The sequence below is a fragment of the Sinocyclocheilus anshuiensis genome, unplaced genomic scaffold (genome assembly GCF_001515605.1).
Source record: "Sinocyclocheilus anshuiensis isolate Anshui unplaced genomic scaffold, SAMN03320099.WGS_v1.1 scaffold1143, whole genome shotgun sequence".
Taxonomy (NCBI): domain Eukaryota; kingdom Metazoa; phylum Chordata; class Actinopteri; order Cypriniformes; family Cyprinidae; genus Sinocyclocheilus; species Sinocyclocheilus anshuiensis.
Window position 1 is genome coordinate 435,160 of NW_015546123.1, and position 9,365 is coordinate 444,524.

The 9,365-nt window shown below is 36.0% G+C and overlaps 1 long non-coding RNA gene across 1 annotated transcript in view; it reads right to left on the bottom strand.

The window, feature by feature from the left end:
* LOC107700976 (uncharacterized) overlaps positions 1–8,474 on the bottom strand; it is a 23,140-nt gene extending 14,666 nt beyond the window's left edge. Inside the window, exons 1-2 of the long non-coding RNA XR_001635593.1 lie at positions 8,290–8,474; positions 1,461–1,510 (exon numbers count right to left, since the gene is read on the bottom strand). This is a non-coding gene — a long non-coding RNA (uncharacterized LOC107700976). The remainder of the gene's footprint in view (positions 1–1,460; positions 1,511–8,289) is intronic.
* Between the last annotated feature and the right edge of the window lie 891 nt (positions 8,475–9,365).

Below are 9,365 nucleotides of genomic sequence, written 5' to 3' on the forward strand. Positions count from 1 at the left end.
ATAAATACACTACATCCTCTACTTAATGAACCTATTAGCACATTTTTCCTCACACATCCAGTTATTTAACAAAGCGGTATGGCACTATTTCCAGAACCCATTTCAAAGACGGCCTCAGCTGTCGAAGCCACAGCTTTTTATATTAACATTACATTGGGCCACATATGTCTGTATGGCACAATAGCCTAGTATCATGTTTCCAGTTTCCCAAAACCACAGTCCTAAGACGAGATCCAGTGTTTATGTAATGAACAAAAAGTGGCAAAACAAAACATATATGGAGCCTACAGATATGAGCTTTCTATTTCAGTGCGTTTCAGTCCTCAGTTATGGTTCATTTTGAGGGTAGATTATTCAGTCCAGGACATGGGGGGAAAAGGGTTTGGTCCGTTCTCTTCGATTCGGATTTGACGGCTTCATCCATCAGAGTGTAAGCGGGGTCGACTCACGGAGACTTTCAGGAAGTAAACAGTTCACAGCTGGTTGGAAATCCCTGGCAATGTGATTTTGTGATATAATTCCAAATCACTCTGCCAGGAATCCCTCCAGCTGGTCCATTGATGAGATGACCAGGAGAAAGTGAGGAAGAAAACCAGCAGCTAACGTAATAGCCTGCCAGTAAGCACTGGTGACACACGCCGTTCCTCACTGCTGTGGTATCGCACGTCTCTTGTTTCACACTCACGGGGATAATTTGCCCAGGCTCACTCATACTCTTGAGAAAACAGACTTTGAATGGAGCCATAGTGTCTTCTGTTTACACGACCCTGGGTCTTCTGTGTGTGTGTGTGTGTGTGTGTGTGTGTGTGCACCTTAGCCGTTAGATTCTGTTGACAAGAGTTGTCCTCTCGCCAGCAAATTGTTACCATCTTTAGCCAAGTATGATCCACACATCAAAGGGTTTACCCTGTTAAATGGTGCTCATCATGTGGAATGAGTGTATCATATCAAGTGACTGACATAATGAGAAACACCGAAAATTGTCAGGGTCAGTGCAATGGCTACATAATAGAGTTCATTTTCCGCATGAATCATCGGGCTGTTGTTTCGTGCGGTGGCTCACGACATGGGGCCGTGATTGCAATCGGCCTCTGCTGCTCCTCTCATGTCCGTGGAGATGTTGCGATTTTTCATCACTGTGACTGTAACCAGAAACTAATTGCATTAGAGGCCACATTAAAAGCCAGAAGCCAGTTGTCTGAACTAAATGCAAATGGATGTTTTTACAAAGAGCTGTTTTCTCTAGTAGTCCTTAGCTGGAGCCTTTATTACTGGGTTATGGGTTTCTATTATGAGGGTGCATGTCATATTGGCAACTGTGTGTGAAATTCACTGGGTGACTTAAAATGAAAGAGGACGTGTTGCTCTGTCCCTAGACAACTGCATTTTGATATTTCTTTACATGGACATGTGAATCTCTGATTTGGAAGCATGGCGTTTTCTTATGATGGTAAACTCACCCAAGTCTTCTTATTTGAGATTATCTCCAGACAGGCATTATGGAAAGGTTCTGAAAGAAAGAGTGGGAGAGAGACTTTTTGTTCATTTTGAAAGCTGTTTGAATGTCTTTCATTATCTCTGAATGATGCATAGATGTTATGAAGCAGGCTGTGAAAAACGTCTCTTGTGCTACATGCACAGAACTCCTTCCAACAGGTTTTTTTTATAGATCATGCTTAGTAGCTACATTATATTTATTGTTTGAGTTTATTTATAATGCGCACTTATGATGCATCCCAAAGTCCCGTACAAGACAATTGCACACACACACGCACGCACGCATGCACGCATGCACGCACGCACACAAAAACTAAAATAAAAAACAGAATTTGTATATGTGTATTGTATTATAATATATTTAAAATATTAATTTAATGCTTTTTCAGTTTTCTGTGTAAAGCACCCATACACGCACACAAACTCTGAGTCTCATGCAAAATCTGGTTTTAATAATTTGGCCAGCTTGTTTCCCCCTCTTCATTAAAAAAAACAAAAAACAAAACAAAAAAAAAAACCAATGTGAAATGTCTCAAAGATTTAAAGCTGGCTTCAGATCTATTTATTCCAAGCTTGGATGGACTGTGCATACATAAGCATGTTACTTTTAATAGAGCATGCTGAATTGATTACTGTATTATAGCAATTTAAACAATTTACTCTACTATATGCATACATGTTTTTTTTTTTTTTTTTAATTTGTATTTTATATAATATATAAATTGACATGTAAACATTATGACTTTTGTGTTCATATGTAAAGTTATTTATTATTCTTTGTTAAAAAAGAAATAATGCAAATTTGTGTTTTATACATGAATTAGAAACGTCCTTAGTTATCCATTCTGTAATAAAACACTTAATGTCATTAGATGACATCTACAGATCTCGTAATTGTCCTATTTGTCAGTCAAGTGCGAGCTATTAGTCGTTTATCAGAGCCCTGTTACTGAGCATTCATTCAGAAAGCTCAGTGGTTTCAAGTGGGGAATCTGTGTTTTCCATTTCTCCTTGACAGCTTAATATGTGTTACTTAGTTCAGTTCCAGAGAGAAAGCTCACTGAAACCAAATAATTGTCACTTCACATTTGAAATGGCTAAAGCACCTTTCAGAAGCCTCATCAGTTCAAGACAATTAATGACTTTATCAATTCAAGTTCAGTTATATGGTCTAAAAGAGTAAATGCTATTAAATAAGAGAAGATGAATAGAATGAAAACTCTGTGAAGGAATAAAACATACATATTTCAATATAATAAATGCATGATTTAAAGATGTAAAAGCGTTAACCTTGTACAAGACTATTTTAATATAAGAGCCACTGGATGTGAGCTTGCAACATGTTTGATACGATGACTCATAACATAATGTGGTTTCATCAATGGCCATGTGAACAAAAAGTCACATTGCAGAGAGTTTGGAAAAATCAAGAAACTCTTGGCATGCTTTTTGCTCTTTTAATTTATTGTTCTCTTATTGGAAGATAAATGCACATATAATTTAATGTGCGTTACTATGCCTAGTGTCCAAAAAAAAAAAAAAATAAATAAATAAATAAATACACTTTTGCTATCTTTTCCCCATCACCCCCCAGGAGCATGAATTAAGATATCAATTTCAACAATGTTGTTGAAAATAACATACTTTTGGCTTTTAGTGCAGGTTATCTTGCTGTCATAATGTCTATCATCTACTCGCCTTGAGCTGCTGCAGCATGCCTCTGAAATTACGGCAATTGAGACCAGCTCTGGCACCATGTATTTTCTGCCTGCATCTAGTATTTGACACTGTTATGCCACAGGACTACAATCACAGGACTTGTGCTGCATGTCTGAAATAACGCCAGCAGCCCTCTCCCTTATGATTACACATGATTTTCATAGTCTCAGCTGTTATGGCTAGACGGCCTCAGGGGCAGCCCAGTACACACGTGATTGGTTTGGCTGCTCTGACGCCATTGCCTTGTCCTGGCGGGGAGGAAACACTTATGTTGACAAAGGGAGGCATTGCATGCTGGGAAGTGGGTGGGCGGGCTTCCCAAGCTGATGCTGCAGATAAAGTTGACTGTGTGCATGGTGCGTATGGAAAAGGCCCTTTGGCAGGGGGCTGGGGTTTAGAGAGGGGAACCGCAATGCAGATCGAGACCGAGACCTATGATGTTGAGCTGAGAAACTGAAGGCAAAGGTGCAGGACACCTTGATAACAACAACCTATTGCATGATCATCAATAAGCACACAAGCGCACGCATAGTAAGCTAGCAGAAAAAGCACCCAGTAAGAGATTAAATGTCCCCTGAAGCTTTGAACATCAAATCTGTTATTGAATTCTTTGGTAAATGTGGCTCTAGGTTCAATTGATGAACACATTCTGGAAATAATCAGGGGTATCAGTGATTACGCATCCAAAATGAGATTTGCTGGTTTCTAGAGGGTTACCTTCCTTCCAGGATTTTGTTACCACAGAGGTGGCACATTGCAATTACTTTAAGTGTACTTGAAGTACTTGTTTGTGACTTCAAGCAAACTGTAACTGATTGTGATATCATTAACCATCATTTTAATATGAAAGAGAAAAGATCAGGGTTTTGATTTACTGTCTATAAAACCATGTGATGTTTTTTGTTTTTCAGTTGTTTAAAATTAAGTATTTAGTTAATAATATTATTGCGCATGATTGAACTATAATTAGAACAATATTTTTCCTTCAATTTTTTTAATGTTATTGCAAATCTCGAAAAATACTTATCCAGTTTATTTCCTGTTTAATCACTTTTAATCAAAAGGTCAAGGTTTTGATTTACAATATAAAAAAGTTGTTTTTTTTCAGTGTTTTAAAATCAAGTATTTTGTTAATAATAAAAATATTATTGCACATGTTTGAATTATTAATGAGCACGATATTATTAATTCAAATTTTTAATGTAATCGTAAATCTTGAAAATACTTATCTAGTTTTTTTTCCCTTTTTAATCACGTTGAATCAAAAGGTCAAGGTTTTGATTTGCAATATATAAAGCCAAATGTTATTTTTATTTGTCAGTTTTTAATAAACTTTTTGTGTAATAAAAAATATATCACGCATGATTTAATTAATAATGAGAACAATATTATTCATTTTTATAGAATTTTTTTATAATCGTAAATCTTAAAAAAATGATTATCGAGTTTATTTAATCATATTGAATCAAAAGGTAATCTTAGAAACAGAGAATAACATAGTCAGAGGAATTTATCACAGTCTGTCACGGATGGTTTACATTTTCTTCAAAAAATAAATAAATAAATAATCACACCGAGGTTGAACCACATTTGCCAGAGTACTTGCAAAGACACTCTTCATTAACTAAATATCTAACAGGCCTTCAGCTGAAGGATCTGGAGGCATAATAACTTTGACAATTATTTACTACACAGCTGAGAGTGTATGCTGCATAACTTTAAAAATCGCTCTCTGAGGACACAAGAGGATGAGCTGAATCAGACTCAGATTAAATGAAAGCTTGGTTACATAAGCTAGTACAGCCCTTAAATAAATGTACTATGTCATATGAAAGGACAGAAAAACACTGAAGGTTTCAATAGACTGACTCAACACTACAGACCACGAGATTCTGCTTTCAGCCTAATGTGTTCCATGACATGGCTGTGAAAATGTACGGAATATTCTAGAATACGGTGTCCTGTTAGGATTTTTTTCTTCTGTCTTTGCCTCAAAAGAACACTGGGATACAGATCATTAAAGTGATAGCTAATTGCTGAGTTTTGGTTAATTAACCTGGCTTACTCTTGGCAACTGTACTTGCTGATTAGCAGCGCTGAGACAAGTAGCTTCAGCACTGCTTTCCCACGCATAAATGAAGGTAGGGAAAATTTGGGGACTTTATTGGACTTGGAAAAATGCAATAAAATCTCTCTCTGAATGCACCCATCTGTTGGACTTTAGAAGACTTCCTGTAAACAAGTCGTAGAGAACAAAACCTCTCACACCAGGTCTTTGCCCATAATTACCCTTTCATCTTTATTTTCCTCTTTTCTTTTTAGCCTGCTGTCTGCTTGCTGTCTTCTGCTCTTACTCACATTATCACTGTGACACTTAGCAGGGCCCTTGACATGGTGAAGATTTATTATGATGATAATGTTTAATTTCATAGATTCATACTGCTATTTTACTTGTCAAATTTTAAACCCTAAGCAATTAGCCACCTTCGTATCTCAGATGGGTCTAAAATGATTACTTAAGAATTTCCTTGTTTCCCACTTGGACAATGAAATTATTGTGATGCATTTTTATTTGAGTAACGTCTCAGTAATGTGGATCAATGTTCCTTATGTTTTTTGGGTTTTTTTCTTATATTTTGGAACTAATTAACATTGTTACTTACTTAGGCTGCCACTGTTGAGGAAATTAGTCATGAATCCTAACCTGATTTGTTCAGATATGGGTCGTTATGATGTAATTTCCCTTCCCCCTCCTCATAATTTGTTTGCGTGCATCATGTGCCATTTCCTTTCCCCTGCTCTAGTAGTCTTTCAGCTGCCAGGAAGGGGCATTTTCGTACAGTTACCCATTTACTGGTAGCAACACAACACAGACCGTTTTGTGTCCAGATTCCAGATTACCCCTGTTGCTTGTAATTTACCTGCAGGATTACAGGGTTTACATCCCAGTTTTATTTGACTTTCTGCTAGATTTAATTATTCTGAAAATTAAGAATATGACACAGTCGTTGAAGTGCATGACTCAAGCTATTTTGCTAGGCATCGCTCAGATCATTTAGTCCTTTAAGTCAGTACTCTGAAATAAAGAAGATCTCATTGGATAGAAGTTCTAACTACAATTAAAAAAAGCCACATTCTTGTTCTAACATGAATGTGGCTTTTTTTAATTGTAGTGAACATGGTATTAAAATTAAACTAAGCTCGCACGGACAGAACACATAATTTACACATAATTTAATAATTTGTAAGTTTACAAAGCTTTAGAAGTTTGTTAACTGGATTCATTACTTTTGCCTTTCATTCTTTTTGTTTGGATTAATTTCAAGTATGCAATCATTATTTAGAAAAGGCTTTTTATCATTATTTAGAAAAATATACATAGGTACATACTTAAATATATTTATACATTTAAGTATATGTTTGTATTTAATAGGTATATCTATTTAGAAATAGCAAATGCAATAAATTGGAAATTTAAAGTAAAATATAATTTTAAACACATTTGCATTGTAAACACATTTATTAAAGGTGTTTGAAATATATTTCTAATTTGAGAAAAATCCAAATATACTTTTTGAATTTACTTTTTTTCTCAGATCAACAGTTTATTAAAAAGAACTTTATCTGTTGGCATACATACAAATTTATATATTGGAATAATGTTCTGTATATTTACAATCTTTAAATATAATAGCACATCACATTTTTTTTTAATTTTAATCAACAAGTGCACAGAAATACTACAGTTTTTCCTTTAAGTGTAGAGTGTAAGTGTATGTGGCTGTGCATCGAGGCTCATTGATGTATGTGAGTAGAGTGCAGCTAAAGGCCCAGCGCACAGAACCTCGGCCACGCTGTTGTTCTAATCACGTCAGTGATGTCAGGTGGAAAAGATGGCTTACTTCCTCTCTCTCTGCCAGGACCCAACTGAAAGAGGCAAAGTAGCAAGACAAAGCACATGCTCAGGGTCTCTTAATCACGAGAGTGCCGGAATTAAATTACATATATTTTTCCTCCGCTGTCTTTATTTTTCTGTAAACACAATGAAAATTTTAATAACTGTAAACACAGATCTTTTCTTTTTATGACCCCTGTTTTTAGGGGAAAAAAATGAAATGTTTTTATTAAACCATGAAGCCTCAACAAATTGTAAGAAATATCAACAGAATCCGGTGGCTGTTAAACCCAATATAAATCCAGTTTCCCATGCGTTGGGAGTCTAACTGGAAGGATATAAAAGCATTGCTAAACTATGAAGTGTTTAACTGCATATTAAATTTTTGTTCGTATTTTCTTTTTAAAGCTTGTTTGATGTCTGCTTACAGTAAAACTTTATGTTGGAATTGTGGTTTCTAGCAATATGTGGGGTTAAATACAGGTTCCAGCATTAAAATCTCATTTCAAGCTCTATAAACACAGGCCCGTAAATGTCTCCCGCCATATTATAATGAGCAGCAATTTCTGATATTTAAACACCAATTTATGAGGGGGGGGAAATGCCAAATTTACACTTATTCTCTTTAAAACTGATGAACATGCAGACATTTAAAAGCAATAATGTAAATTTGAATAATTTTCCATGAATAATAAGCAAAATATATATTTTTTTAACATTTTGAAAAAAGTGCACTTATATTTTTTGCTCTTTTTATTGGATTTCTGTTCTCTAATATATACTATAGATTTCAGTCAGCAGTTTTATGTCCTTTAAATCCAACAATGAATGCCATTGTTTATGATTTTTCAACAATACTGGTCTGCTGTTACAAAATTGGCCATCTGTAACACTGGATTATTCTTTCTTTTTCATTTTTATATATCCCAAGCATTTGTGCTAAAACACTCGGACAGGTGAATGATCACAGAAACAATGCCATATGCAGACAAAGGGAATAAACCTGCCTCAAGGTTCAAGCCTGTAGTGTATAATCCAAAGGTTCGGGTCAAGCAAATCCAGAGGTAGCTGAATATGTTAATTTGACAAAATATTAATGCAACAGTTTTCTTGAAGGTTAGCAAACTGCTGCATCCCAAAATGAAAGAAAAAGAAAATCTAACTTTTGTTTTACTCACAATTAAGTCCGGGTGACTCGCACTCTCCGAGTTGAAATAAACCAAGACTGGCACTGTTGTGGCCGTGGCTGTGGTGATCCTCACAGCAAAGCGTGCAGGGCACCAGGGCCATAAAGAGCGTCCATACATGCGGAGACTGATCTCCACTGTAAGAGTCCTGAGCAAAGCTCTGCTCTACACTCCTCCTCTAGTCAGACTCAGGAATTGAAACGGAGGCGTACACATCATTCAGAAGTTTGTCTTTGAAAACCACACCCATCCCAGAGCAGAGAGAGGAGGGGAGAGGCGGCCTTTTCCTTAAATAACACCAGAGTGGAGAGGAAACTTATGTTTTCAGCCTCAAAACAAGCCTCAAAGGATCAGGCAGGAGGCTGTGTTTGGAAAATAAAAAGGAAACAGAAAGTTAGTGATATCTGAGGTCACACAGGAAGTTTATTTTAATGGGAGGAAGGCCCCTAAAATGAGGCTGCATTTGACTAATTACTTATTTTACTTAATCACAAAGGTTTTTCATTGATTCCACATGTCATAGATTTCGATTTTATTGTCATTTACATGCAGAAGTTCTCAAGATATCAATCTCCCAGGCTTGACAGCATATTATCATAATCTAATTATTCTGTCTTAAATTATTATTTATTATTCTGTCTTAAATTATTATTCTGTCTTAAATCATGCCTTGTTATTATCCAAAGCGAGAGCACAGTTTTAAACACACATGAGCAATGTTCTTTATGTTTAATGACTGACTTGTGTTTACAGCATAACTGTTTGTGTTGCTAGGTAACTGGCTTCTACATTATCATCTTAATCCAATCAGTCTCAGTCACAGCCCACTTGCGCTGAAACTAGATACATATCCACATCCATCAATACTTGTTGTATAGCTGTGTAAATGATGGCTCAAGTCATCTATAGTAGTGGTTCACAACTGGACCCAGAGCCATGTGGTGACCCAACATATTACCAAAATTGAATTTCAATGTTTCATGCTCTTGGCAGCCATTTATTCACTGCATAAAACTTATTGTGGTTGGCACAAAACTATGCCCTCGTTGCAAATGTTTTATGCATTA